Here is a 5,000-nt window from a genome sequence, read left to right on the forward strand (position 1 = left end):
AGAAGCTGTTAACGAATGTAATATCTTGCCCATAAGCAATAGTTATAATCTCAGTTATGTAAGGAATATGAAAGGTTGAGCTGTTGGACTCTTGATAGATCCAGCGCTGAAGGGCCTGGGAGCGTGTTTGGTGTGACTGACGCGTGGATGTGATACGTGCTATGGTAATATTACCCATAACCAACTAACCAACACTGTGTGTGTGTGTGTGTGTGTGTGTGTGTGTGTGTGTGTGTGTGTGTGTGTGATTGTTCTTTGCCATAATTAGATAGAACTAAAAATTGAATATCTAATCAAAAGATATAATATAAAGTTCATAATGCTTATATCTATAGTCTGCCCATATCAAATTCTCTCCAAACAGATTATTAATTACAGTTATAAAAGCAGATTAAAACTGAAACATGATCCTGAATCGAAAACAGAATCACACGAGTGGACTCCTTCCTTTGTTCACATGACGGAGAAAAGGTTTTACAAACGGATGTGTCATCTCTGAACGTCGGAGTTCCATTTACTTTGTGACTCTTGAAGCTGTGGAAGTGAAGGTAATATGTGTGGGACTATCAAAATATATTCGAGTTTTGAGATTGTACATGCAGTACATTTACAGCCTGTATGGTATTATATTTTCTGACATGATCAGATGTTCCAATAAAAGAATTCATTACTTGAAAAATTAGCACGCCAATAGAAAAGAAAAATAGTATTCTCTAATAACACATGATACGTTTGATAACCCATTAGCTGTCTTTCAGTGGATAAAAATATAAAAAAGACCAATTCCAACCATTTCCAGCTTTGCTCTCCAATACAGTTATTCCTTTTTCAATCCGCGGAATTGAAAAGCTTGACTCCCTAAATAATGGATTAAGAGAGATCAATGGATACATACAACATTGATATTGCTAAGAACGTACGTCTTTTTTTTATTGGAAATGACCCGCTGACGAGGAAAGAATATTTCATAGTGTGTGGCTACAATGTAGTGACTATTCAGACGTATTCCAGAGTAAGGACATAGTCTGTCAACTGTGTTTGGCGAGGTTCAACGACTGTTGTTTTGAGACGTGCGAATAAGACTCGAGGAACCGTGTTTTAGGGTTTAAGATTTGGTGCTTTTGTGTGATTACAATTTAACTTTGATATTCCTTTTTCTTACCATTATTTATAATTCTCGTTATTCGTCTTGCATTATAATTTTTAAGGATAAGTTAAAGCTCACTGGTGCGTCTGTCACTCCACAAGGGTAGGTCAGAAATTTCGATATGATCACAAGTTTAGCTTTGTCAAACAAAAAGTTTTTTTTTCTTAGTTCAGGCCTCCCTCTCTCTCTCTTTCTCACTCTATCTCTTTCTCTATCTCTTTCTCTCACCTCCTTCCCTCTCTCTCTTTCTACATCTATCTCTCCTCTTTGCTTCTCCCTCTTTTTTCCATCACTCTCTTCCCTCTTCCTCTCCCTCCCTCCCTTTCTTTCTCTTTTTCCATCTCTCTCTCCCTCCCTCTTTCTCTTTCTCTCTCCATCTCTCTCTCTCTCTCTCTCTCTCTCTCTCTCTCTCTCTCTCTCTCTCTCTCTCTCTCTCTCTCTCTCTCTCTCTCTCTCTCTCTCTCTCTCTCTCTTTCTCTCTCTCTCGCTTTCCCTCTCTCTCTTTCTTCATCTCTCCCCCTTCCCTCTCTCTCTCTCCTCCCTCAATATCTCCCTTCCTCTCTTCCTTTCTTCATCTCTCTCTCTCTCTCTCTCTCTCTCTCTCTCTCTCTCTCTCTCTCTCTCTCTCTCTCTCTCTCTCTCTCTCTCTCTCTCTCTCTCTCTCTCTCTCTCTCTCTCTCTCTCTCTCACTCCTCCCTCTCTCCCTTCCACTCTCTCTTTCTCCATCTCCTCCCCCCCCTCTCGCATATGTGTGTGTTTTCTTTGTCATAATTGAAAAACCTTCGGATGTAGCTGAGAGTGCTTGTCAATATCTATAGTCAACCAAAGATCATGATATATATTCGGTAATAATAATCTCCAAACAACTGTTAATCATATTTATGACAGCAGATTCAACATGAAACGAGATCATCAATCGAAAACAAAATCCTACATGAGTACACGTCTTTTTTCGTTCATATAACTGAGAAAAGGTTTTATAAACGGATGCCGCATCTCTGGTTGCAGTGAACGAACGTCGGATCCTCTTGCATGCAATCCATAGCACACTCTTGCAGAGATTCCCTTTTCTTTGTGACTCTTGAAGCTGTGGGAGAGAAAGTAACGTGTTAGTGAACATAAAAATGTATTCGAACTTTGAAATTTTACATACAATACTTTTCCAGCCTGTATTTTCTGATACAATCAGTTGTTCCGATAAAAGTGTTGATGTTTAATCCAAAATCTGTATTTGAAATGTGTGAATTAGTAGTAAAAACTGAGGCACGATGGTACGACAGGAAAACAGTACTCTCTAATGGCGCAATAAATGACATTTGATAACTCATTAGTTGCTTGAATTCAGTTGATTGAAATATTATAAGACTATTTCCTAACATTTTCAGCCGAGGGTGTTGGTACATTTCTCAGTGTATCGACCGAAATGTTTGATTCACCAAATAACGGACTAAGGGAGATCTGTGCATGCGCAGATACACACAGTATATTGCGGAGAACGTTCCTTTTGTTTGTAGTAGCAATGACCACTTGCAGAGAGAGAGAGAGAGAGAGAGAGAGAGAGGAAAAAAAAAAAAAAAAAAAAAAAAAAAAAAAAAAAAAAAAAAAAATATATATATATATATATATATATATATATATATATATATATATATATGTATATATATATATATTGCAACAACAATTACGGGCATTTGTGTACGGACTTATTCCAGAGGAAGGGAGTCTATTATAATTGAGTTTGGTCACGTGTTGTTATTTTGTTGTTGAGCATTTGGTCATACATCCGTCGGATAATCATTTTATCTTTGTTGTTTCTGTTCATTATGGTTCTACTATAATTTATTCTTGTTTTTTTTTTTTATCATGCTTTATTATTTTCGTATAGTTCGATTAGTGCTTTAAGATCTCTTCCTGTGAAGTACAACCCAAATGAAAATATAGAAATATATCTTTTGCCGGTCGCTCGGTTTAACGCATAGCAATATGTAATCATTGAGATAATCTAAATACTTCAGGTGTGATAAAGTTTATCATTTCATATGATATCCTAAATGCCTCAACTGTGATAAGGTGATGTGTTAATCGTATTAGAAAATCTAAACGGTGTCTCTACACTGTACATGCAAAAACGTAACCCATGTTAGGTAACAATGACACTCTCTGTGTGTGAAAGCTCCCTCCTCCAACTGGAAATTAATAACAATATTGATGATAATAACAATGATGATAATAATAATGATGATGATGAGGATAATAATAATAATGATAATAATAATGATGATGATAATAATAATAATAATAATGATAATGATGATGATGATGATGATGATGATGATAATAATAATAATAATAATAATAGTAATGATAATAATAATAATAATGGTGATGATTATAATGATACCAATAATAATGATAGTAATAATAATAATAATAGTGGTATTAATGATAATAGCAATAATAATAATGATAATAACAATAACAACAATAATAACAATAATAATAATAATAATAATGAAAATAATTATCATAATAATGATAATGATAATAACAATAATAATAATAGTAATAATAATAATAATGATGATAAATAACAATAATGATAACAATAATAATAAAAATAATACATAGTAATAATGATGATGATAATAATAATAATAATGATAATAATAATAATAATAATAATAATAATAATAATAACAATAACAATGCTTATAGTAATAATTATTATAATGACAATGATAATAGTCATAATAATAACATTGATGATGATCATGATGATAATAATAATAATAATAATAGTAATAATAATAATGATAATAATAATAATAATAATAATGATAATAATAATATTCATCATAACAAGAATGATAATAATGATAATTATAATGATGATGAGAAAGAAAAAAAAAAGATAATGATAATAGTGATAACAATGGTAATGATATTAATACTGATCAAGTAACTGTACAACCTTATTTGTAAAAACAGCTTAAAGAGACCCCCCCCCCCCTATCTTTCTCTCATTTTTCGTTCTGAATGCCTACCTAACAAAAAAAGAAAACGCTGAGTCATACATGATTGCACACTTTCCTTCGTTGAAATGACTGAAGGCGAGAAGAAAGTTTTACAAGTTCCTATTGCAACTTTCGCTACAAAGCCCAAACGTGTGATCTGCCTCCATGCAATCCATAATGCAGTCATCCGATGACTCCCTTTTCCTGATGACTCTTGAAGCTGTGGAAGCAAAAGAAGCCTTTTTGATGGAGATTTGTATTCGAACTGGAAAATATTCTATGTTTTTTTTTTCTACTATGATATTTTAAAGATCTTGTAATTTAAGACATATATCTGAAAGAGAAATAGCGTTCATGATAGTGTTTTTAATCATTTTGTCGATTTAATAAGAAATCAATAAATTAGTGTTGGATTTTAGTAACCCTTCAATTCCCAGTTATTAATGATTACAGACATAAATCAAACAATACCCTTCCAGGTGAACCCTGTCAATATCTCCGTATTGAAAAGTAAAACTGTCAAGAAATGATTAGAATCATGTTCGGCATCTTGATCACCACTTATTTATAACTCCGCTGCATTTCAACTATTATCAACCGTGCTTTTGAACTCTTCAAAGCGAAAAATAAATGTGGTATGTCTTTCCTCTGAAATGTGCCTGAATGGTAAAGTTGAGTGAAAGGGAAGTTTAATTTACCACAACTAAATCAGATACTTTATAGGTAGATCCAGTTCACTTTAGTATAAGAAAGTGAGATTGAGCTTCGTTGACTATTGATGAGTGACATTAACAGTCCATGAAAGCAAAATATTTTGTGATGAGCAGGGAAACTTCTAA

General features: G+C 33.2%; 1 long non-coding RNA gene across 1 annotated transcript in view; it reads right to left on the reverse strand.

Annotated features, from left to right (window-relative positions):
- Nucleotides 1-2,011: 2,011 nt before the first annotated feature.
- The window catches only part of LOC147468810 (uncharacterized), a 5,380-nt gene continuing 2,391 nt past the window's right edge, over nt 2,012-5,000 (reverse strand). The window contains exons 2-3 of the long non-coding RNA XR_015192324.1: nt 4,222-4,381; nt 2,012-2,234 (exon numbers count right to left, since the gene is read on the reverse strand). This is a non-coding gene — a long non-coding RNA (uncharacterized LOC147468810). The remainder of the gene's footprint in view (nt 2,235-4,221; nt 4,382-5,000) is intronic.

Source organism: Penaeus japonicus, unplaced genomic scaffold (genome assembly GCF_977035675.1).
Source record: "Penaeus japonicus unplaced genomic scaffold, GWHDUDI00000001_assembly GWHDUDI00000026, whole genome shotgun sequence".
In the NCBI taxonomy this organism is placed as follows: domain Eukaryota; kingdom Metazoa; phylum Arthropoda; class Malacostraca; order Decapoda; family Penaeidae; genus Penaeus; species Penaeus japonicus.